Here is a 25979-nt window from a genome sequence, read left to right as displayed (position 1 = left end):
AATCACTTGAATCCATAAATTGAGACATTGTGCTGGGGCCAGCAGCTTACGGCCATACCACCCTGAGCACGCCCGACCTCGTCTGATCTCGGAAGCTAAGCAGGGCTGGGCTTGGTTAGTACTTGGATGGGAGACTGCCTGGGAATACCTGGTGCTGTAAGCCTTTCATTTTCATGTCATTGAACCGCTTTTGATCCAGAGAAGGGGTGTATTAAAAGACCAAAAGCAGCTGCCCATTAATGAGGGCACATTAACGACACTGCTTTTGGCTCTTTTCCAATGTCTTGTGCTGCTAGCTGATGCCACCTACACCACACCAGGGCCTGAGTGACCGGCTGGGGCCACTTACACCACATCAGGGCCTGTGGCTCTGGCTGAGGCCACTTACACCACACCAGGGCCTGTGGCTGCTGGCTGAGGCCAGTTACACCACACCAGAGCCTGTGGCTGCTGGCTGAAGCCACCTACACCACACCAGGGCCTGTGGCTGCTGGCTGAAGCGACTTACACCACACCAGGGCCCTTTTGCTGCTGGCTGAGGCCACTTACACCACACCAGGGCCTGTGGCTGCTGGCTGAGGCGACTTACACCACACCAGGGCTTTACTTGCTATTGAGGCCACTTACACCACACCAGGGCCTGTGGCTGCTGGCTGAGGCGACTTACACCACACCAGGGCCCTTTTGCTGCTGGCTGAGGCCACTTACACCACACCAGTGCCTGTGGCTTCTGGCTGAGGCGACTTACACCACACCAGGGCCTGTGGCTGCTGGCTGAGGCCACTTACACCACACCAGGGCCTGTGGCTCTTGCTCAGGCCACTCACATCACACCAGGCCCTGCGCTTCTGGCCGAGGCCATCTTCACCAAACCAGGCCCTGTGGCTCTTGCTCAGGCCACTTACACCACACCAGGGCCTTATTTGCTATTGAGGCCACTTACACCACACCAGGGCCTGTGGCTCTGGCTTAGGCCACTTACACCACACCAGGGCCTGTGGCACTTGCTCAGGCCACTTACACCACACCAGGGCCTGTGGCTGCTGGCTGAGGCCACTTACACCACACCAGGGCCTGTGGCTCTTGCTCAGGCCACTTACACCACACCAGGGCCTGTGGGACTGGCTGAGGCCACTTAGACCACACCAGGGCCTGTGGCTGCTGGCTGAGGCCACTTACAACACACCAGGGCCTGTGGCTGCTGGCTGAGGCCACTTACACCAAACCAGGGCCTGTGGCTGCTTGCTGAGGCCATCTTCACCAAACCAGGCCCTGTGCTGCTTGCTGTGGCCATGTAAAACACACCAGGTCCTGTGCTGGTTCTTGAGGCCATCTTCAACAATCCAGGGCCTGTGCTGTTGGATAAATGCCAAACTGAGCCTTTGGGTTAGGGTATTATGCAAACATGCAGGTATGGTTATAGGATTGTCTTCGTAACTTCAGGTACTTGCCACCTAATCACTTGAATCCATAAATTGAGACATTGTGCTGGCGCCAGCAGCTTACGGCCATACCACCCTGAGCACGCCCGACCTCGTCTGATCTCGGAAGCTAAGCAGGGCTGGGCTTGGTTAGTACTTGAATGGGAGACTGCCTGGGAATACCTGGTTCTGTAAGCCTTTCATTTTCATGTCATTGAACCGCTTTTGATCCAGAGAAGGGGTGTATTAAAAGACCAAAATCATCTGCCCATTAATGAGGGCACATTAACGACATTGCTTTTGGCTCTTTTCCAATGTCTTGTGCTGCTAGCTGATGCAACCTACACCACACAAGGGCCTGAGTGACCGGCTGGGGCCACTTACACCACATCAGGGCCTGTGGCTCTGGCTGAGGCCACTTACACCACACCAGGGCCTGTGGCTGCTGGCTGAGGCCACTTACACCACACCAGGGCCTGTGGCTGCTGGCTGAGGCCACTTACACCACACCAGGGCCTGTGGCTGCTGGCTGAGGCCACCTACACCACACCAGGGCATTAGTTGCTATTGAGGCCAATTACACCACACCAGGGTCTGTGGCTCTTGCTCAGGCCACTTACACCACACCAGGGCCTGTGGCACTGGCTGAGGCCACTTACACCACACCAGGGCCTGTGGCTGCTGGCTGAGGCCACTTACACCACACCAGGGCCTGTGGCTGCTGGCTGAGGCCACCTACACCACACCAGGGCATTAGTTGCTATTGAGGCCAATTACACCACACCAGGGTCTGTGGCTCTTGCTCAGGCCACTTACACCACACCAGGGCCTGTGGCACTGGCTGAGGCCACTTAGACCACACCAGGGACTGTGGCTGCTGGCTGAGGCAAGTTACATCACAACAGGGCCTGTGGCTCTGGCTGAGGCCACTTACACCACACCAGGGCCTGTGGCTGCTGGCTGAGGCAAGTTACATCACAACAGGGCCTGTGGCTGCTGCCTGAGGCCACATACACCACACCAGGGCCTTAGTTGCTATTGAGGCCAATTACACCACACCAGGGTCTGTGGCTTTTGCTCAGGCCACTTACACCACACCAGGGACTGTGGCTGCTGGCTGAGGCCACTTACACCACACCAGGGCCTGTGGCTGCTGGCTGAGGCCACTTACACCACACCAGGGCCTGTGGCTGCTGGCTGAGGCCACCTACACCACACCAGGGCCTGTGGCTGCTGGCTGAGGCGACTTACACCACACCAGGGCCTGTTGCTGCTGGCTGAGGCCACTTACACCACACCAGTGCCTGTGGCTTCTGGCTGAGGCTACTTACACCACACCAGGGCCTGTGGCTGCTGGCTGAGGCCACATACACCACACCAGGGCCTGTGGCTCTTGCTCAGGCCACTTACACCACACCAGGTCCTTAGTTGCTATTGAGGCCAATTACACCACACCAGGGTCTGTGGCTCTTGCTCAGGCCACTTACACCACACCAGGGCCTGTGGCACTGGCTGAGGCCACTTACACCACACCAGGGCCTGTGGCTGCTGGCTGAGGCCACTTACACCACACAAGGGCCTGTGGCTGCTGGCTGAGGCCACCTACACCACACCAGGGCCTGTGGCTGCTGGCTGAGACCACTTACACCACACCACGGCCTGTGGCTCTTGCTCAGGCCACTTACACCACACCAGGGCCTGTGGCTCTTGCTCAGGCCACTTACACCACACCAGGGCCTGTGGCTCTTGCTCAGGCCACTCACATCACACCAGGCCCTGCGCTTCTGGCTGAGGCCATCTTCACCAAACCAGGCCCTGTGGCTCTTGCTCAGGCCACTTACACCACACCAGGGCCTTATTTGCTATTGAGGCCACTTACACCACACCAGGGCCTGTGGCTCTGGCTTAGGCCACTTACACCACACCAGGGCCTGTGGCTGCTGGCTGAGGCCACCTACACCACACCAGGGCCTGTGGCTGCTGGCTGAGGCCACTTACACCACACCAGGGCCTGTGGCTCTTGCTCAGGCCACTCACATCACACCAGGCCCTGTGCTTCTGGCCGAGGCCATCGTCACCAAACCAGGCCCTGTGCTGCTTGCTGTGGCCATGTACAACACACCAGGCCCTGTGCTGGTTCCTGAGGCCATCTTCAACAATCCAGGGCCTGTGCTGTTGGATAAATGCCAAACTGAGCCTTTGGGTTAGGGTATTATGCAAACATGCAGGTATGGTTATAGGATTGTCTTCGTAACTTCAGGTACTTGCCACCTAATCACTTGAATCCATAAATTGAGACATTGTGCTGGGGCCAGCAGCTTATGGCCATACCACCCTGAGCACGCCCGACCTCGTCTGATCTCGGAAGCTAAGCAGGGCTGGGCTTGGTTAGTACTTGGATGGGAGACTGCCTGGGAATACCTGGTGCTCTAAGCCTTTCATTTTCATGTCATTGAACCGCTTTTGATCCAGAGAAGGGGTGTATTACAGTTTTTCTCGATTGCTTAAACACTATAACCAGGCCTCTAAACTAAAATTTCAAAACCGTAACGCTATTGTTCAAAAAGCTCACCCATTTCCCTGAACTATAAACACTATTCCCTGCTTTGACACATGACTCAAATTTGGTGAACTGTTACTGCAAAACTCTACACACAAATCCCTACATTTTACAGTGCTTACACCATGTAGTCATTTAGAAAGCACTAGCATGCAATAATGTTAACTTAAGTCAGCATAGCTTGAGCTCAATTAGCACACAATTAACCAGGTGGAAACACTAGGAGTCAAAATTTAGCACACACCAATCAGAACCTGCGATGGATAGATAAAAGGGCCAAAGTCAGCTCATTCAGGTTTGAAACAATGGATCCAAAGAGATGCAAAGGAAGAGGACGTGGTGGAGAAAGAGGACGTGGTGAAGGAGGAGGACGTGGTGAAGGAGGTGGAGGTGGAGAACGACGGCGACAAGGAAGGGGAAGAGCAAGGGCAAGAAGACAGTCAGTCTCGGATGAAATTCGAGCCACTTTAGTTGACCATGTCCTTGTCCATGGGATGACTATGAGGGAGGCTGGGCAACAAGTACAACCAAATTTGAGTCGCTTCACTGTTGCCTCCATCATCAGAACCTTCAGGGAGGATAACAGGTAGGTGTACTTGCAGTAAGACTGCTTTGTACAGTAACGTTTAAGTTACTGAACTTATGTGTCTTGACTTTCAGTATGTTTCCATTATTTGCCTGTAAAATGAATGTGTGACAGTTACAGTAATGAGTGCTTCTATTTTTGTAGGACACAGAGACGACCACCTGGTGGAGGCAGGTTAAGGCTTTTGTCGGAGGAGCAAGAGAGGGAACTTGTAAACATGGTAATTGCAAATAATGTAATCCGCCTGCAAGAGATTCAAAGGAGAGTGATTGAGGATGATCATCTTTTTCGAGGCATAAATGCCATCAGCCTCTCCACAATTGACCGCATCCTCCGAAAGAATCAATTCCGGATGAAACAGGCATACCGAGTCCCTTTCGAACGAAACTCTGACAGAGTGAAAAACCAACGTGTGGAATATGTTCAGGTATGAGTTTTGATACTGTATAAAGTATTGTGTACCATCACAGCATGGCAGTTTATGCTGCCATTTCAGCACTCTTGAACTGTGGTTCAGGGTACCGATTGACTCTACTGTGTTATGTGTTTTGCAGAGAATCTTTGAGATTGAAGGACGGCCTGTTCCCCATGAAATAATCTTTGTGGATGAGGCAGGTTTTAACCTGACCAAAAGAAGGAAAAGGGGGAGGAACATAATTGGCCATCGGGCTATTGTAAATGTCCCTGGTCAGTGTGGGGGGAATGTCACTATGTGCGCAGCCATCTGCCAACGAGGGGTACTCCACCGCCATGCCGTACTAGGACCCTATAACACTATGCTTCTCCTTGCTTTTCTTGATGGTTTAAGACAACATATGTTCCAGCTGGACTACAGGGAACCAGCACAGCCAGAGCAGCCTCACTACGTTGTTGTGTGGGATAACGTCAGCTTCCATCGCGCTGCTCTGGTTCGTGACTGGTTTACCAATAACCCAAGGTTTTCTAATATCTTTCTGCCTGCATACTCTCCCTTTCTAAACCCGATAGAGGCGTTATTTTCGGCATGGCGGTGGAAAGTGTATGACCGAGAACCTTATGTCCGTGTTCACCTCCTTCAGGCCATGGAAGAGGCCTGCCTAGACATATCAGTAGATGCATGCCAGGGGTGGATCAGGCATGCAAGAGGATTTTACCCCCGCTGCCTGGCTGGGGCCAATGTAGCCTGTGATGTGGATGAGATTCTCTGGCCTGACCCAGACCAAAGACAAGATGCTGAGGTGGGATAATGTTTCTGGTGTGTGTTGTACTGTATAGTACATGAATAACAATGTGCCACTGTACATACATTGGTTGCGTCTTTTGTGTTTATCATGTGACAAGGGTTTTGAAGGGGAGAACCATAAGCAACCTATTTGTTTTGGAACTATTGTTTTGAATTAATTGTACCAGTGTGCAAAACTCTGTTGTAGTGTGTGTGTTTTTGAGGGCTTGTGTTTGATGTCTGAGGGCAAAGTTTGGTTTTTCAGCAGGAGTGAATAGTTTTGGGTGTAGAGCTTCATTTTGACCTGGAAATAGGATGTTTGGGAAATTGAGTGAGATGTTATGGATTTGTGTTTACTGTTGTGAGGATATGAGGCGTAGTTTCAAGAAATGTGTTTTAGCAATCGAGAAAAACTGTAAAAGACCAAAAGCAGCTGCCCATTAATGAGGGCACATTAACGACACTGCTTTTGGCTCTTTTCCAATGTCTTGTGCTGCTAGCTGATGCCACCTACACCACACCAGGGCCTGAGTGACCGGCTGGGGCCACTTACACCACATCAGGGCCTGTGGCTCTGGCTGAGGCCACTTACACCACACCAGGGCCTGTGGCTGCTGGCTGAGGCCAGTTACACCACACCAGAGCCTGTGGCTGCTGGCTGAAGCCACTTACACCACACCAGGGCCTTAGTTGCTATTGAGGCCACTTACACCACACCAGGGCCTGTGGCTGCTGGCTGAGGCCACCTACACCACACCAGGGCCTGTGGCTGCTGGCTGAGGCGACTTACACCACACCAGGGCCCTTTTGCTGCTGGCTGAGGCCACTTACACCACACCAGTGCCTGTGGCTTCTGGCTCAGGCCACTTACACCACACCAGGGCCTGTGGCTCTTGCTCAGGCCACTTACACCACACCAGGGCCTGTGGCACTGGCTGAGGCCACTTAGACCACACCAGGGCCTGTGGCTGCTGGCTGAGGCCACTTACAACACACCAGGGCCTGTGGCTGCTGGCTGAGGCCACTTACACCAAACCAGGGCCTGTGGCTCTTGCTCAGGCCACTTACACCACACCAGGGCCTGTGGCTGCTGGCTGAGGCCACTTACAACACACCAGGGCCTGAGTGACCGGCTGGGGCCACTTACACCACATCAGGGCCTGTGGCTGCTGGCTGAGGCCACTTACACCAAACCAGGGCCTGTGGCTCTTGCTCAGGCCACTTACACCACACCAGGGCCTGTGGCTGCTGGCTGAGGCCACCTACACCACACCAGGGCCTGTGGCTGCTGGCTGAGGCCACTTACACCACACCAGGGCCTGTGGCTCTTGCTCAGGCCACTCACATCACACCAGGCCCTGTGCTTCTGGCCGAGGCCATCGTCACCAAACCAGGCCCTGTGCTGCTTGCTGTGGCCATGTACAACACACCAGGCCCTGTGCTGGTTCCTGAGGCCATCTTCAACAATCCAGGGCCTGTGCTGTTGGATAAATGCCAAACTGAGCCTTTGGGTTAGGGTATTATGCAAACATGCAGGTATGGTTATAGGATTGTCTTCGTAACTTCAGGTACTTGCCACCTAATCACTTGAATCCATAAATTGAGACATTGTGCTGGGGCCAGCAGCTTATGGCCATACCACCCTGAGCACGCCCGACCTCGTCTGATCTCGGAAGCTAAGCAGGGCTGGGCTTGGTTAGTACTTGGATGGGAGACTGCCTGGGAATACCTGGTGCTGTAAGCCTTTCATTTTCATGTCATTGAACCGCTTTTGATCCAGAGAAGGGGTGTATTAAAAGACCAAAAGCAGCTGCCCATTAATGAGGGCACATTAATGACATTGCTTTTGGCTCTTTTCCAATGTCTTGTGCTGCTAGCTGATGCAACCTACACCACACCAGGGCCTGTGGCACTGGCTGAGGCCACTTACACCACATCAGGGCCTGTGGCTGCTGGCTGAGGCCACTTACACCACACCAGGGCCTGTGGCTGCTGGCTGAGGCCACTTACACCACACCAGGGCCTGTGGCTGCTGGCTGAGGCCACCTACACCACACCAGGGCCTTAGTTGCTATTGAGGCCAATTACACCACACCAGGGTCTGTGGCTCTTGCTCAGGCCACTTACACCACACCAGGGCCTGTGGCACTGGCTGAGGCCACTTACACCACACCAGGGCCTGTGGCTGCTGGCTGAGGCCACTTACACCACACCAGGGCCTGTGGCTGCTGGCTGAGGCCACCTACACCCCACCAGGGCCTGTGGCTGCTGGCTGAGGCGACTTACACCACACCAGGGCCCTTTTGCTGCTGGCTGAGGCCACTTACACCACACCAGTGCCTGTGGCTTCTGGCTGAGGCCACTTACACCACACCAGGGCCTGTGGCTGCTGGCTGAGGCCACTTACACCACACCAGTGCCTGTGGCTGCTGGCTGAGGCGACTTACACCACACCAGGGCCTGTGGCACTGGCTGAGGCCACTTAGACCACACCAGGCCCTGCGCTTCTGGCCGAGGCCATCTTCACCAAACCAGGCCCTGTGCTGCTAGCTGATGCCACCTACACCACACCAGGGCGTGAGTGACCGGCTGGGGCCACCTACACCACACCAGGGCGTGAGTGACCGGCTGGGGCCACTTACACCACATCAGGGCCTGTGGCTCTGGCTGAGGCCACTTACACCACACCAGGGCCTGTGGCACTGGCTGAGGCCACTTAGACCACACCAGGGCCTGTGGCTGCTGGCTGTGGCCACTTAAACCACACCAGGGCCTGTGGCTGCTGGCTGAGGCCACTTAAACCACACCAGGGCCTGTGGCTGCTGGCTGAGGCCACTTACACCACACCAGGGCCTGTGGCTGCTGGCTGAGGCCACTTACACCAAACCAGGGCCTGTGGCTGCTGGCTGAGGCCATCTTCACCAAACCAGGCCCTGTGCTGGTTCCTGAGGCCATCTTCAACAATCCAGGGCCTGTGCTGTTGGATAAATGCCAAACTGAGCCTTTGGGTTAGGGTATTATGCAAACATGCAGGTATGGTTATAGGATTGTCTTCGTAACTTCAGGTACTTGCCACCTAATCACTTGAATCCATAAATTGAGACATTGTGCTGGCGCCAGCAGCTTACGGCCATACCACCCTGAGCACGCCCGACCTCGTCTGATCTCGGAAGCTAAGCAGGGCTGGGCTTGGTTAGTACTTGGATGGGAGACTGCCTGGGAATACCTGGTGCTGTAAGCCTTTCATTTTCATGTCATTGAACCGCTTTTGATCCAGAGAAGGGGTGTATTAAAAGACCAAAATCATCTGCCCATTAATGAGGGCACATTAACGACATTGCTTTTGGCTCTTTTCCAATGTCTTGTGCTGCTAGCTGATGCAACCTACACCACACAAGGGCCTGAGTGACCGGCTGGGGCCACTTACACCACATCAGGGCCTGTGGCTCTGGCTGAGGCCACTTACACCACACCAGGGCCTGTGGCTGCTGGCTGAGGCCACTTACACCACACCAGGGCCTGTGGCTGCTGGTTGAGGCCACCTACACCACACCAGGGCATTAGTTGCTATTGAGGCCAATTACACCACACCAGGGTCTGTGGCTCTTGCTCAGGCCACTTACACCACACCAGGGCCTGTGGCTGCTGGCTGAGGCCACTTACACCACACCAGGGCCTGTGGCTGCTGGCTGAGGCCACTTACACCACACCAGGGCCTGTGGCTGCTGGCTGAGGCCACCTACACCACACCAGGGCATTAGTTGCTATTGAGGCCAATTACACCACACCAGGGTCTGTGGCTCTTGCTCAGGCCACTTACACCACACCAGGGCCTGTGGCACTGGCTGAGGCCACTTAGACCACACCAGGGACTGTGGCTGCTGGCTGAGGCCACTTACACCAAACCAGGGCCTGTGGCTGCTTGCTGAGGCCATCTTCACCAAACCAGGCCCTGTGCTGCTGGCTGAGGCAAGTTACATCACAACAGGGCCTGTGGCTGCTGCCTGAGGCCACATACACCACACCAGGGCCTTAGTTGCTATTGAGGCCAATTACACCACACCAGGGCCTGTGGCTGCTGGCTGAGGCCACTTACACCACACCAGGGCCTGTGGCTGCTGGCTGAGGCCACCTACACCACACCAGGGCATTAGTTGCTATTGAGGCCAATTACACCACACCAGGGTCTGTGGCTCTTGCTCAGGCCACTTACACCACACCAGGGCCTGTGGCACTGGCTGAGGCCACTTAGACCACACCAGGGACTGTGGCTGCTGGCTGAGGCCACTTACACCAAACCAGGGCCTGTGGCTGCTTGCTGAGGCCATCTTCACCAAACCAGGCCCTGTGCTGCTGGCTGAGGCAAGTTACATCACAACAGGGCCTGTGGCTGCTGCCTGAGGCCACATACACCACACCAGGGCCTTAGTTGCTATTGAGGCCAATTACACCACACCAGGGTCTGTGGCTTTTGCTCAGGCCACTTACACCACACCAGGGCCTGTGGCACTGGCTGAGGCCACTTACACCACACCAGGGCCTGTGGCTGCTGGCTGAGGCGACTTACACCACACCAGGGCCTGTTGCTGCTGGCTGAGGCCACTTACACCACACCAGTGCCTGTGGCTTCTGGCTGAGGCTACTTACACCACACCAGGGCCTGTGGCTGCTGGCTGAGGCCACATACACCACACCAGGGCCTGTGGCTCTTGCTCAGGCCACTTACACCACACCAGGTCCTTAGTTGCTATTGAGGCCAATTACACCACACCAGGGTCTGTGGCTCTTGCTCAGGCCACTTACACCACACCAGGGCCTGTGGCACTGGCTGAGGCCACTTACACCACACCAGGGCCTGTGGCTGCTGGCTGAGGCCACTTACACCACACAAGGGCCTGTGGCTGCTGGCTGAGGCCACCTACACCACACCAGGGCCTGTGGCTGCTGGCTGAGACCACTTACACCACACCACGGCCTGTGGCTCTTGCTCAGGCCACTTACACCACACCAGGGCCTGTGGCTCTTGCTCAGGCCACTTACACCACACCAGGGCCTGTGGCTCTTGCTCAGGCCACTCATATCACGCCAGGCCCTGTGCTTCTGGCCGAGGCCATCTTCACCAAACCAGGCCCTGTGCTGCTTGCTGTGGCCATGTACAACACACCAGGCCCTGTGCTGGTTCCAGAGGCCATCTTCAACAATCCAGGGCCTGTGCTGTTGGATAAATGCCAAAGTGAGCCTTTGGGTTAGGGTATTATGCAAACATGCAGGTATGGTTATAGGATTGTCTTCGTAACTTCAGGTACTTGCCACCTAATCACTTGAATCCATAAATTGAGACATTGTGCTGGGGCCAGCAGCTTACGGCCATACCACCCTGAGCACGCCCGACCTCGTCTGATCTCGGAAGCTAAGCAGGGCTGGGCTTGGTTAGTACTTGGATGGGAGACTGCCTGGGAATACCTGGTGCTGTAAGCCTTTCATTTTCATGTCATTGAACCGCTTTTGATCCAGAGAAGGGGTGTATTAAAAGACCAAAAGCATCTGCCCATTAATGAGGGCTTATTAACGACATTGCTTTTGGCTCTTTTCCAATGTCTTGTGCTGCTAGCTGATGCAACCTACACCACACAAGGGCCTGAGTGACCGGCTGGGGCCACTTACACCACATCAGGGCCTGTGGCTCTGGCTGAGGCCACTTACACCACACCAGGGCCTGTGGCTGCTGGCTGAGGCCACTTACACCACACCAGGGCCTGTGGCTGCTGGCTGAGGCCACCTACACCACACCAGGGCCTGTGGCTGCTGGCTGAGGCGACTTACACCACACCAGGGCCCTTTTGCTGCTGGCTGAGGCCACTTACACCACACCAGTGCCTGTGGCTTCTGGCTGAGGCCACTTACACCACACCAGGGCCTGTGGCTGCTGGCTGAGGCCACTTACACCACACCAGGGCCTGTGGCTCTTGCTCAGGCCACTCACATCACACCAGGCCCTGCGCTTCTGGCTGAGGCCATCTTCACCAAACCAGGCCCTGTGGCTCTTGCTCAGGCCACTTACACCACACCAGGGCCTTATTTGCTATTGAGGCCACTTACACCACACCAGGGCCTGTGGCTCTGGCTTAGGCCACTTACACCACACCAGGGCCTGTGGCTGCTGGCTGAGGCCACCTACACCACACCAGGGCCTGTGGCTGCTGGCTGAGGCCACTTACACCACACCAGGGCCTGTGGCTCTTGCTCAGGCCACTCACATCACACCAGGCCCTGTGCTTCTGGCCGAGGCCATCGTCACCAAACCAGGCCCTGTGCTGCTTGCTGTGGCCATGTACAACACACCAGGCCCTGTGCTGGTTCCTGAGGCCATCTTCAACAATCCAGGGCCTGTGCTGTTGGATAAATGCCAAACTGAGCCTTTGGGTTAGGGTATTATGCAAACATGCAGGTATGGTTATAGGATTGTCTTCGTAACTTCAGGTACTTGCCACCTAATCACTTGAATCCATAAATTGAGACATTGTGCTGGGGCCAGCAGCTTATGGCCATACCACCCTGAGCACGCCCGACCTCGTCTGATCTCGGAAGCTAAGCAGGGCTGGGCTTGGTTAGTACTTGGATGGGAGACTGCCTGGGAATACCTGGTGCTGTAAGCCTTTCATTTTCATGTCATTGAACCGCTTTTGATCCAGAGAAGGGGTGTATTAAAAGACCAAAAGCATCTGCCCATTAATGAGGGCTTATTAACGACATTGCTTTTGGCTCTTTTCCAATGTCTTGTGCTGCTAGCTGATGCAACCTACACCACACAAGGGCCTGAGTGACCGGCTGGGGCCACTTACACCACATCAGGGCCTGTGGCTCTGGCTGAGGCCACTTACACCACACCAGGGCCTGTGGCTGCTGGCTGAGGCCACTTACACCACACCAGGGCCTGTGGCTGCTGGCTGAGGCCACCTACACCACACCAGGGCCTGTGGCTGCTGGCTGAGGCGACTTACACCACACCAGGGCCCTTTTGCTGCTGGCTGAGGCCACTTACACCACACCAGTGCCTGTGGCTTCTGGCTGAGGCCACTTACACCACACCAGGGCCTGTGGCTGCTGGCTGAGGCCACTTACACCACACCAGGGCCTGTGGCTCTTGCTCAGGCCACTCACATCACACCAGGCCCTGCGCTTCTGGCTGAGGCCATCTTCACCAAACCAGGCCCTGTGGCTCTTGCTCAGGCCACTTACACCACACCAGGGCCTTATTTGCTATTGAGGCCACTTACACCACACCAGGGCCTGTGGCTCTGGCTTAGGCCACTTACACCACACCAGGGCCTGTGGCTGCTGGCTGAGGCCACCTACACCACACCAGGGCCTGTGGCTGCTGGCTGAGGCCACTTACACCACACCAGGGCCTGTGGCTCTTGCTCAGGCCACTCACATCACACCAGGCCCTGTGCTTCTGGCCGAGGCCATCGTCACCAAACCAGGCCCTGTGCTGCTTGCTGTGGCCATGTACAACACACCAGGCCCTGTGCTGGTTCCTGAGGCCATCTTCAACAATCCAGGGCCTGTGCTGTTGGATAAATGCCAAACTGAGCCTTTGGGTTAGGGTATTATGCAAACATGCAGGTATGGTTATAGGATTGTCTTCGTAACTTCAGGTACTTGCCACCTAATCACTTGAATCCATAAATTGAGACATTGTGCTGGGGCCAGCAGCTTATGGCCATACCACCCTGAGCACGCCCGACCTCGTCTGATCTCGGAAGCTAAGCAGGGCTGGGCTTGGTTAGTACTTGGATGGGAGACTGCCTGGGAATACCTGGTGCTCTAAGCCTTTCATTTTCATGTCATTGAACCGCTTTTGATCCAGAGAAGGGGTGTATTACAGTTTTTCTCGATTGCTTAAACACTATAACCAGGCCTCTAAACTAAAATTTCAAAACCGTAACGCTATTGTTCAAAAAGCTCACCCATTTCCCTGAACTATAAACACTATTCCCTGCTTTGACACATGACTCAAATTTGGTGAACTGTTACTGCAAAACTCTACACACAAATCCCTACATTTTACAGTGCTTACACCATGTAGTCATTTAGAAAGCACTAGCATGCAATAATGTTAACTTAAGTCAGCATAGCTTGAGCTCAATTAGCACACAATTAACCAGGTGGAAACACTAGGAGTCAAAATTTAGCACACACCAATCAGAACCTGCGATGGATAGATAAAAGGGCCAAAGTCAGCTCATTCAGGTTTGAAACAATGGATCCAAAGAGATGCAAAGGAAGAGGACGTGGTGGAGAAAGAGGACGTGGTGAAGGAGGAGGACGTGGTGAAGGAGGTGGAGGTGGAGAACGACGGCGACAAGGAAGGGGAAGAGCAAGGGCAAGAAGACAGTCAGTCTCGGATGAAATTCGAGCCACTTTAGTTGACCATGTCCTTGTCCATGGGATGACTATGAGGGAGGCTGGGCAACAAGTACAACCAAATTTGAGTCGCTTCACTGTTGCCTCCATCATCAGAACCTTCAGGGAGGATAACAGGTAGGTGTACTTGCAGTAAGACTGCTTTGTACAGTAACGTTTAAGTTACTGAACTTATGTGTCTTGACTTTCAGTATGTTTCCATTATTTGCCTGTAAAATGAATGTGTGACAGTTACAGTAATGAGTGCTTCTATTTTTGTAGGACACAGAGACGACCACCTGGTGGAGGCAGGTTAAGGCTTTTGTCGGAGGAGCAAGAGAGGGAACTTGTAAACATGGTAATTGCAAATAATGTAATCCGCCTGCAAGAGATTCAAAGGAGAGTGATTGAGGATGATCATCTTTTTCGAGGCATAAATGCCATCAGCCTCTCCACAATTGACCGCATCCTCCGAAAGAATCAATTCCGGATGAAACAGGCATACCGAGTCCCTTTCGAACGAAACTCTGACAGAGTGAAAAACCAACGTGTGGAATATGTTCAGGTATGAGTTTTGATACTGTATAAAGTATTGTGTACCATCACAGCATGGCAGTTTATGCTGCCATTTCAGCACTCTTGAACTGTGGTTCAGGGTACCGATTGACTCTACTGTGTTATGTGTTTTGCAGAGAATCTTTGAGATTGAAGGACGGCCTGTTCCCCATGAAATAATCTTTGTGGATGAGGCAGGTTTTAACCTGACCAAAAGAAGGAAAAGGGGGAGGAACATAATTGGCCATCGGGCTATTGTAAATGTCCCTGGTCAGTGTGGGGGGAATGTCACTATGTGCGCAGCCATCTGCCAACGAGGGGTACTCCACCGCCATGCCGTACTAGGACCCTATAACACTATGCTTCTCCTTGCTTTTCTTGATGGTTTAAGACAACATATGTTCCAGCTGGACTACAGGGAACCAGCACAGCCAGAGCAGCCTCACTACGTTGTTGTGTGGGATAACGTCAGCTTCCATCGCGCTGCTCTGGTTCGTGACTGGTTTACCAATAACCCAAGGTTTTCTAATATCTTTCTGCCTGCATACTCTCCCTTTCTAAACCCGATAGAGGCGTTATTTTCGGCATGGCGGTGGAAAGTGTATGACCGAGAACCTTATGTCCGTGTTCACCTCCTTCAGGCCATGGAAGAGGCCTGCCTAGACATATCAGTAGATGCATGCCAGGGGTGGATCAGGCATGCAAGAGGATTTTACCCCCGCTGCCTGGCTGGGGCCAATGTAGCCTGTGATGTGGATGAGATTCTCTGGCCTGACCCAGACCAAAGACAAGATGCTGAGGTGGGATAATGTTTCTGGTGTGTGTTGTACTGTATAGTACATGAATAACAATGTGCCACTGTACATACATTGGTTGCGTCTTTTGTGTTTATCATGTGACAAGGGTTTTGAAGGGGAGAACCATAAGCAACCTATTTGTTTTGGAACTATTGTTTTGAATTAATTGTACCAGTGTGCAAAACTCTGTTGTAGTGTGTGTGTTTTTGAGGGCTTGTGTTTGATGTCTGAGGGCAAAGTTTGGTTTTTCAGCAGGAGTGAATAGTTTTGGGTGTAGAGCTTCATTTTGACCTGGAAATAGGATGTTTGGGAAATTGAGTGAGATGTTATGGATTTGTGTTTACTGTTGTGAGGATATGAGGCATAGTTTCAAGAAATGTGTTTTAGCAATCGAGAAAAACTGTAAAAGACCAAAAGCAGCTGCCCATTAATGAGGGCACATTAACGACACTGCTTTTGGCTCTTTTCCAATGTCTTGTGCTGCTAGCTGATGCCACCTACACCACACCAGGGCCTGAGTGACCGGCTGGGGCCACTTACACCACATCAGGGCCTGTGGCTCTGGCTGAGGCCACTTACACCACACCAGGGCCTGTGGCTGCTGGCTGAGGCCAGTTACACCACACCAGAGCCTGTGGCTGCTGGCTGAAGCCACTTACACCACACCAGGGCCTTAGTTGCTATTGAGGCCACTTACACCACACCAGGGCCTGTGGCTGCTGGCTGAGGCCACCTACACCACACCAGGGCCTGTGGCTGCTGGCTGAGGCGACTTACACCACACCAGGGCCCTTTTGCTGCTGGCTGAGGCCACTTACACCACACCAGTGCCTGTGGCTTCTGGCTCAGGCCACTTACACCACACCAGGGCCTGTGGCTCTTGCTCAGGCCACTTACACCACACCAGGGCCTGTGGCACTGGCTGAGGCCACTTAGACCACACCAGGGCCTGTGGCTGCTGGCTGAGGCCACTTACAACACACCAGGGCCTGTGGCTGCTGGCTGAGGCCACTTACACCAAACCAGGGCCTGTGGCTCTTGCTCAGGCCACTTACACCACACCAGGGCCTGTGGCTGCTGGCTGAGGCCACCTACACCACACCAGGGCCTGTGGCTGCTGGCTGAGGCGACTTACACCACACCAGGGCCCTTTTGCTGCTGGCTGAGGCCACTTACACCACACCAGTGCCTGTGGCTTCTGGCTCAGGCCACTTACACCACACCAGGGCCTGTGGCTCTTGCTCAGGCCACTTACACCACACCAGGGCCTGTGGCACTGGCTGAGGCCACTTAGACCACACCAGGGCCTGTGGCTGCTGGCTGAGGCCACTTACAACACACCAGGGCCTGTGGCTGCTGGCTGAGGCCACTTACACCAAACCAGGGCCTGTGGCTCTTGCTCAGGCCACTTACACCACACCAGGGCCTGTGGCTGCTGGCTGAGGCCACCTACACCACACCAGGGCCTGTGGCTGCTGGCTGAGGCCACTTACACCACACCAGGGCCTGTGGCTGCTGGCTGAGGCCACTTACAACACACCAGGGCCTGAGTGACCGGCTGGGGCCACTTACACCACATCAGGGCCTGTGGCTGCTGGCTGAGGCCACTTACACCAAACCAGGGCCTGTGGCTCTTGCTCAGGCCACTTACACCACACCAGGGCCTGTGGCTGCTGGCTGAGGCCACCTACACCACACCAGGGCCTGTGGCTGCTGGCTGAGGCCACTTACACCACACCAGGGCCTGTGGCTCTTGCTCAGGCCACTCACATCACACCAGGCCCTGTGCTTCTGGCCGAGGCCATCGTCACCAAACCAGGCCCTGTGCTGCTTGCTGTGGCCATGTACAACACACCAGGCCCTGTGCTGGTTCCTGAGGCCATCTTCAACAATCCAGGGCCTGTGCTGTTGGATAAATGCCAAACTGAGCCTTTGGGTTAGGGTATTATGCAAACATGCAGGTATGGTTATAGGATTGTCTTCGTAACTTCAGGTACTTGCCACCTAATCACTTGAATCCATAAATTGAGACATTGTGCTGGGGCCAGCAGCTTATGGCCATACCACCCTGAGCACGCCCGACCTCGTCTGATCTCGGAAGCTAAGCAGGGCTGGGCTTGGTTAGTACTTGGATGGGAGACTGCCTGGGAATACCTGGTGCTGTAAGCCTTCCATTTTCATGTCATTGAACCGCTTTTGATCCAGAGAAGGGGTGTATTACAGTTTTTCTCGATTGCTTAAACACTATAACCAGGCCTCTAAACTAAAATTTCAAAACCGTAACGCTATTGTTCAAAAAGCTCACCCATTTCCCTGAACTATAAACACTATTCCCTGCTTTGACACATGACTCAAATTTGGTGAACTGTTACTGCAAAACTCTACACACAAATCCCTACATTTTACAGTGCTTACACCATGTAGTCATTTAGAAAGCACTAGCATGCAATAATGTTAACTTAAGTCAGCATAGCTTGAGCTCAATTAGCACACAATTAACCAGGTGGAAACACTAGGAGTCAAAATTTAGCACACACCAATCAGAACCTGCGATGGATAGATAAAAGGGCCAAAGTCAGCTCATTCAGGTTTGAAACAATGGATCCAAAGAGATGCAAAGGAAGAGGACGTGGTGGAGAAAGAGGACGTGGTGAAGGAGGAGGACGTGGTGAAGGAGGTGGAGGTGGAGAACGACGGCGACAAGGAAGGGGAAGAGCAAGGGCAAGAAGACAGTCAGTCTCGGATGAAATTCGAGCCACTTTAGTTGACCATGTCCTTGTCCATGGGATGACTATGAGGGAGGCTGGGCAACAAGTACAACCAAATTTGAGTCGCTTCACTGTTGCCTCCATCATCAGAACCTTCAGGGAGGATAACAGGTAGGTGTACTTGCAGTAAGACTGCTTTGTACAGTAACGTTTAAGTTACTGAACTTATGTGTCTTGACTTTCAGTATGTTTCCATTATTTGCCTGTAAAATGAATGTGTGACAGTTACAGTAATGAGTGCTTCTATTTTTGTAGGACACAGAGACGACCACCTGGTGGAGGCAGGTTAAGGCTTTTGTCGGAGGAGCAAGAGAGGGAACTTGTAAACATGGTAATTGCAAATAATGTAATCCGCCTGCAAGAGATTCAAAGGAGAGTGATTGAGGATGATCATCTTTTTCGAGGCATAAATGCCATCAGCCTCTCCACAATTGACCGCATCCTCCGAAAGAATCAATTCCGGATGAAACAGGCATACCGAGTCCCTTTCGAACGAAACTCTGACAGAGTGAAAAACCAACGTGTGGAATATGTTCAGGTATGAGTTTTGATACTGTATAAAGTATTGTGTACCATCACAGCATGGCAGTTTATGCTGCCATTTCAGCACTCTTGAACTGTGGTTCAGGGTACCGATTGACTCTACTGTGTTATGTGTTTTGCAGAGAATCTTTGAGATTGAAGGACGGCCTGTTCCCCATGAAATAATCTTTGTGGATGAGGCAGGTTTTAACCTGACCAAAAGAAGGAAAAGGGGGAGGAACATAATTGGCCATCGGGCTATTGTAAATGTCCCTGGTCAGTGTGGGGGGAATGTCACTATGTGCGCAGCCATCTGCCAACGAGGGGTACTCCACCGCCATGCCGTACTAGGACCCTATAACACTATGCTTCTCCTTGCTTTTCTTGATGGTTTAAGACAACATATGTTCCAGCTGGACTACAGGGAACCAGCACAGCCAGAGCAGCCTCACTACGTTGTTGTGTGGGATAACGTCAGCTTCCATCGCGCTGCTCTGGTTCGTGACTGGTTTACCAATAACCCAAGGTTTTCTAATATCTTTCTGCCTGCATACTCTCCCTTTCTAAACCCGATAGAGGCGTTATTTTCGGCATGGCGGTGGAAAGTGTATGACCGAGAACCTTATGTCCGTGTTCACCTCCTTCAGGCCATGGAAGAGGCCTGCCTAGACATATCAGTAGATGCATGCCAGGGGTGGATCAGGCATGCAAGAGGATTTTACCCCCGCTGCCTGGCTGGGGCCAATGTAGCCTGTGATGTGGATGAGATTCTCTGGCCTGACCCAGACCAAAGACAAGATGCTGAGGTGGGATAATGTTTCTGGTGTGTGTTGTACTGTATAGTACATGAATAACAATGTGCCACTGTACATACATTGGTTGCGTCTTTTGTGTTTATCATGTGACAAGGGTTTTGAAGGGGAGAACCATAAGCAACCTATTTGTTTTGGAACTATTGTTTTGAATTAATTGTACCAGTGTGCAAAACTCTGTTGTAGTGTGTGTGTTTTTGAGGGCTTGTGTTTGATGTCTGAGGGCAAAGTTTGGTTTTTCAGCAGGAGTGAATAGTTTTGGGTGTAGAGCTTCATTTTGACCTGGAAATAGGATGTTTGGGAAATTGAGTGAGATGTTATGGATTTGTGTTTACTGTTGTGAGGATATGAGGCGTAGTTTCAAGAAATGTGTTTTAGCAATCGAGAAAAACTGTAAAAGACCAAAAGCAGCTGCCCATTAATGAGGGCACATTAACGACACTGCTTTTGGCTCTTTTCCAATGTCTTGTGCTGCTAGCTGATGCCACCTACACCACACCAGGGCCTGAGTGACCGGCTGGGGCCACTTACACCACATCAGGGCCTGTGGCTCTGGCTGAGGCCACTTACACCACACCAGGGCCTGTGGCTGCTGGCTGAGGCCAGTTACACCACACCAGAGCCTGTGGCTGCTGGCTGAAGCCACTTACACCACACCAGGGCCTTAGTTGCTATTGAGGCCACTTACACCACACCAGGGCCTGTGGCTGCTGGCTGAGGCCACCTACACCACACCAGGGCCTGTGGCTGCTGGCTGAGGCGACTTACACCACACCAGGGCCCTTTTGCTGCTGGCTGAGGCCACTTACACCACACCAGTGCCTGTGGCTTCTGGCTCAGGCCACTTACACCACACCAGGGCCTGTGGCTCTTGCTCAGGCCACTTACACCACACCAGGGCCTGTGGCACTGGCTGAGGCCACTTAGACCACACCAGGGCCTGTGGCTGCTGGCTGAGGCCACTTACAACACACCAGGGCCTGTGGCTGCTGGCTGAGGCCACTTACACCAAACCAGGGCCTGTGGCTCTTGCTCAGGCCACTTACACCACACCAGGGCCTGTGGCTGCTGGCTGAGGCCACTTACAACACACCAGGGCCTGAGTGACCGGCTGGGGCCACTTACACCACATCAGGGCCTGTGGCTGCTGGCTGAGGCCACTTACACCAAACCAGGGCCTGTGGCTCTTGCTCAGGCCACTTACACCACACCAGGGCCTGTGGCTGCTGGCTGAGGCCACCTACACCACACCAGGGCCTGTGGCTGCTGGCTGAGGCCACTTACACCACACCAGGGCCTGTGGCTCTTGCTCAGGCCACTCACATCACACCAGGCCCTGTGCTTCTGGCCGAGGCCATCGTCACCAAACCAGGCCCTGTGCTGCTTGCTGTGGCCATGTACAACACACCAGGCCCTGTGCTGGTTCCTGAGGCCATCTTCAACAATCCAGGGCCTGTGCTGTTGGATAAATGCCAAACTGAGCCTTTGGGTTAGGGTATTATGCAAACATGCAGGTATGGTTATAGGATTGTCTTCGTAACTTCAGGTACTTGCCACCTAATCACTTGAATCCATAAATTGAGACATTGTGCTGGGGCCAGCAGCTTATGGCCATACCACCCTGAGCACGCCCGACCTCGTCTGATCTCGGAAGCTAAGCAGGGCTGGGCTTGGTTAGTACTTGGATGGGAGACTGCCTGGGAATACCTGGTGCTGTAAGCCTTTCATCTTCATGTCATTGAACCGCTTTTGATCCAGAGAAGGGGTGTATTAAAAGACCAAAAGCAGCTGCCCATTAATGAGGGCACATTAACGACACTGCTTTTGGCTCTTTTCCAATGTCTTGTGCTGCTAGCTGATGCCACCTACACCACACCAGGGCCTGAGTGACCGGCTGGGGCCACTTACACCACATCAGGGCCTGTGGCTCTGGCTGAGGGCACTTACACCACACCAGGGCCTGTGGCTGCTGGCTGAGGCCAGTTACACCACACCAGAGCCTGTGGCTGCTGGCTGAAGCCACTTACACCACACCAGGGCCTTAGTTGCTATTGAGGCCACTTACACCACACCAGGGCCTGTGGCTGCTGGCTGAGGCCACCTACACCACACCAGGGCCTGTGGCTGCTGGCTGAGGCGACTTACACCACACCAGGGCCCTTTTGCTGCTGGCTGAGGCCACTTACACCACACCAGTGCCTGTGGCTTCTGGCTCAGGCGACTTACACCACACCAGGGCCTGTGGCTGCTGGCTGAGGCCACTTACACCACACCAGGGCCTGTGGCTCTTGCTCAGGCCACTTACATCACACCAGGCCCTGCGCTTCTGGCCGAGGCCATCTTCACCAAACCAGGCCCTGTGGCTCTTGCTCAGGCCACTTACACCACACCAGGGCCTTATTTGCTATTGAGGCCACTTACACCACACCAGGGCCTGTGGCTCTGGCTTAGGCCACTTACACCACACCAGGGCCTGTGGCACTTGCTCAGGCCACTTACACCACACCAGGGCCTGTGGCTGCTGGCTGAGGCCACTTACACCACACCAGGGCCTGTGGCACTGGCTGAGGCCACTTAGACCACACCAGGGCCTGTGGCTGCTGGCTGAGGCCACTTACAACACACCAGGGCCTGTGGCTGCTGGCTGAGGCCACTTACACCAAACCAGGGCCTGTGGCTGCTTGCTGAGGCCATCTTCACCAAACCAGGCCCTGTGCTGCTTGCTGTGGCCATGTAAAACACACCAGGTCCTGTGCTGGTTCTTGAGGCCATCTTCAACAATCCAGGGCCTGTGCTGTTGGATAAATGCCAAAGTGAGCCTTTGGGTTAGGGTATTATGCAAACATGCAGGTATGGTTATAGGATTGTCTTCGTAACTTCAGGTACTTGCCACCTAATCACTTGAATCCATAAATTGAGACATTGTGCTGGGGCCAGCAGCTTACGGCCATACCACCCTGAGCACGCCCGACCTCGTCTGATCTCGGAAGCTAAGCAGGGCTGGGCTTGGTTAGTACTTGGATGGGAGACTGCCTGGGAATACCTGGTGCTGTAAGCCTTTCATTTTCATGTCATTGAACCGCTTTTGATCCAGAGAAGGGGTGTATTAAAAGACCAAAAGCATCTGCCCATTAATGAGGGCACATTAACGACATTGCATTTGGCTGTTTTCCAATGTCTTGTGCTGCTAGCTGATGCAACCTACACCACACAAGGGCCTGAGTGACCGGCTGGGGCCACTTACACCACACCAGGGCCTGTGGCTGCTGGCTGAGGCCACTTACACCACACCAGGGCCTGTGGCTGCTGGCTGAGGCCACCTACACCACACCAGGGCATTAGTTGCTATTGAGGCCAATTACACCACACCAGGGTCTGTGGCTCTTGCTCAGGCCACTTACACCACACCAGGGCCTGTGGCTCTTGCTCAGGCCACTTACACCACACCAGGGCCTGTGGCTGCTGGCTGAGGCCACTTACACCACACCAGGGCCTGTGGCTGCTGACTGAGGCGACTTACACCACACCAGGGCCCTTTTGCTGCTGGCTGAGGCCACTTACACCACACCAGTGCCTGTGGCTTCTGGCTGAGGCGACTTACACCACACCAGGGCCTGTGGCTGCTGGCTGAGGCCACTTACACCACACCAGGGCCTTATTTGCTATTTAGGCCACTTACACCACACCAGGGCCTGTGGCTCTGTCTTAGGCCACTTACACCACACCAGGGCCTGTGGCACTTGCTCAGGCCACTTACACCACACCAGGGCCTGGGGCTGCTGGCTGAGGCCACTTACACCACACCAGGGCCTGTGGCTCTTGCTCAGGCCACTTACACCACACCAGGGCCTGAGTGACCGGCTGGGGCCACTTACACCACATCAGGGCCTGTGGCTGCTGGCTGAGGCAAGTTACATCACAACAGGGCCTGTGGCTCTGGCTGAGGCCACTTACACCACACCAGGGCCTGTGGCTGCTGGCTGAGGCAAGTTACATCACAACAGGGCCTGTGGCTGCTGCCTGAGGCCACATACACCACACCGGGCCTTAGTTGCTATTGAGGCCAATTACACCACACCAGGGTCTGTGGCTTTTGCTCAGGCCACTTACACCACACCAGGGCCTGTGGCACTGGCTGAGGCCACTTAGACCACACCAGGGACTGTGGCTGCTGGCTGAGGCCACTTACACCACACCAGGGCCTGTGGCTGCTGGCTGAGGCCACTTACACCACACCAGGGCCTGTGGCTGCTGGCTGAGGCCACTTACACCACACCAGGGCCTGTGGCTGCTGGCTGAGGCCACTTACACCAAACCAGGGCCTGTGGCTGCTTGCTGAGGCCATCTTCACCAAACCAGGCCCTGTGCTGCTTGCTGTGGCCATGTAAAACACACCAGGTCCTGTGCTGGTTCTTGAGGCCATCTTCAACAATCCAGGGCCTGTGCTGTTGGATAAATGCCAAACTGAGCCTTTGGGTTAGGGTATTATGCAAACATGCAGGTATGGTTATAGGATTGTCTTCGTAACTTCAGGTACTTGCCACCTAATCACTTGAATCCATAAATTGAGACATTGTGCTGGGGCCAGCAGCTTACGGCCATACCACCCTGAGCACGCCCAACCTTGTCTGATCTCGGAAGCTAAGCAGGGCTGGGCTTGGTTAGTACTTGGATGGGAGACTGCCTGGGAATACCTGGTGCTGTAAGCCTTTCATTTTCATGTCATTGAACCGCTTTTGATCCAGAGAAGGGGTGTATTAAAAGACCAAAAGCAGCTCCCCATTAATGAGGGCACATTAACGACATTGCTTTTGGCTCTTTTCCAATGTCTTGTGCTGCTAGCTGATGCCACCTACACCACACCAGGGCCTGAGTGACCGGCTGGGGCCACTTACACCACATCAGAGCCTGTGGCTGCTGGCTGAGGCCACTTACACCACACCAGGGCCTGTGGCTGCTGGCTGAGGCCACTTACACCACACCAGGGCCTGTGGCTGCTGGCTGAGGCCACCTACACCACACCAGGGCATTAGTTGCTATTGAGGCCAATTACACCACACCAGGGTCTGTGGCTCTTGCTCAGGCCACTTACACCACACCAGGGCCTGTGGCACTGGCTGAGGCCACTTACACCACACCAGGGCCTGTGGCTGCTGGCTGAGGCCACCTACACCACACCAGGGCCTGTGGCTGCTGACTGAGGCGACTTACACCACACCAGGGCCCTTTTGCTGCTGGCTGAGGCCACTTACACCACACCAGTGCCTGTGGCTTCTGGCTGAGGCGACTTACACCACACCAGGGCCTGTGGCTGCTGGCTGAGGCCACTTACACCACACCAGGGCCTTAGTTGCTATTGAGGCCAATTACACCACACCAGGGTCTGTGGCTCTTGCTCAGGCCACTTACACCACACCAGGGCCTGTGGCACTGGCTGAGGCCACTTACACCACACCAGGGCCTGTGGCTGCTGGCTGAGGCCACTTACACCACACAAGGGCCTGTTCCTGCTGGCTGAGGCCACCTACACCACACCAGGGCCTGTGGCTGCTGGCTGAGGCCACCTACACCACACCAGGGCCTGTGGCTGCTGGCTGAGGCGACTTACACCACACCAGGGCCCTTTTGCTGCTGGCTGAGGCCACTTACACCACACCAGTGCCTGTGGCTTCTGGCTGAGGCGACTTACACCACACCAGGGCCTGTGGCTGCTGGCTGAGGCCACTTACACCACACCAGGGCCTGTGGCTCTTGCTCAGGCCACTCACATCACACCAGGCCCTGCGCTTCTGGCCGAGGCCATCTTCACCAAACCAGGCCCTGTGGCTCTTGCTCAGGCCACTTACACCACACCAGGGCCTTATTTGCTATTGAGGCCACTTACACCACACCAGGGCCTGTGGCTCTGGCTTAGGCCACTTACACCACACCAGGGCCTGTGGCACTTGCTCAGGCCACTTACACCACACCAGGGCCTGTGGCTGCTGGCTGAGGCCACTTACACCACACCAGGGCCTTAGTTGCTATTGAGGCCAATTACACCGCACCAGGGTCTGTGGCTCTTGCTCAGGCCACTTACACCACACCAGGGCCTGTGGCACTGGCTGAGGCCACTTACACCACACCAGGGCCTGTGGCTGCTGGCTGAGGCCACTTACACCACACAAGGGCCTGTGGCTGCTGGCTGAGGCCACCTACACCACACCAGGGCCTGTGGCTGCTGGCTGAGACCACTTACACCACACCACGGCCTGTGGCTCTTGCTCAGGCCACTTACACCACACCAGGGCCTGTGGCTCTTGCTCAGGCCACTTACACCACACCAGGGCCTGTGGCTCTTGCTCAGGCCAC

General features: G+C 54.4%; 1 protein-coding gene, 8 non-coding genes and 4 pseudogenes across 11 annotated transcripts in view; all 13 read left to right on the top strand.

Annotated features, from left to right (window-relative positions):
- LOC146637699 (BPTF-associated chromatin complex component 1-like) overlaps positions 1–25979 on the top strand; it is a 495253-nt gene that overhangs the window by 147819 nt on the left and 321455 nt on the right. The gene's annotated exons all lie outside the window — the stretch shown is intronic.
- On the top strand, positions 45–163 carry LOC146637886 (5S ribosomal RNA). The gene has a single exon (XR_014906089.1). It is a non-coding gene; the product is annotated as a 5S ribosomal RNA (ribosomal RNA).
- LOC146637885 (5S ribosomal RNA) lies at positions 1501–1619 on the top strand (annotated as a pseudogene).
- Positions 3739–3857, top strand: LOC146637884 (5S ribosomal RNA; annotated as a pseudogene).
- Positions 7394–7512, top strand: LOC146637883 (5S ribosomal RNA). Its single transcript, XR_014905518.1, has one exon. It is a non-coding gene; the product is annotated as a 5S ribosomal RNA (ribosomal RNA).
- Positions 8891–9009, top strand: LOC146637882 (5S ribosomal RNA). Its single transcript, XR_014906088.1, has one exon. It is a non-coding gene; the product is annotated as a 5S ribosomal RNA (ribosomal RNA).
- Positions 11128–11246, top strand: LOC146637881 (5S ribosomal RNA). The gene has a single exon (XR_014906087.1). It is a non-coding gene; the product is annotated as a 5S ribosomal RNA (ribosomal RNA).
- On the top strand, positions 12306–12424 carry LOC146637880 (5S ribosomal RNA). Its single transcript, XR_014905516.1, has one exon. It is a non-coding gene; the product is annotated as a 5S ribosomal RNA (ribosomal RNA).
- LOC146637879 (5S ribosomal RNA) lies at positions 13484–13602 on the top strand (annotated as a pseudogene).
- LOC146637878 (5S ribosomal RNA) lies at positions 17577–17695 on the top strand. The gene has a single exon (XR_014905515.1). It is a non-coding gene; the product is annotated as a 5S ribosomal RNA (ribosomal RNA).
- Positions 21232–21350, top strand: LOC146637877 (5S ribosomal RNA). The gene has a single exon (XR_014905514.1). It is a non-coding gene; the product is annotated as a 5S ribosomal RNA (ribosomal RNA).
- Positions 22568–22686, top strand: LOC146637876 (5S ribosomal RNA). The gene has a single exon (XR_014906086.1). It is a non-coding gene; the product is annotated as a 5S ribosomal RNA (ribosomal RNA).
- LOC146637875 (5S ribosomal RNA) lies at positions 24219–24337 on the top strand (annotated as a pseudogene).

This window comes from Diplotaxodon limnothrissa, linkage group LG3 (genome assembly GCF_057381915.1).
Source record: "Diplotaxodon limnothrissa isolate DT_005_m linkage group LG3, D_limnothrissa_male_GT1.1, whole genome shotgun sequence".
Classification (NCBI taxonomy): domain Eukaryota; kingdom Metazoa; phylum Chordata; class Actinopteri; order Cichliformes; family Cichlidae; genus Diplotaxodon; species Diplotaxodon limnothrissa.
The sequence above is the reverse complement of the archived record's forward strand: the minus strand, read 5'-3'. Positions and strand labels throughout refer to the sequence as shown.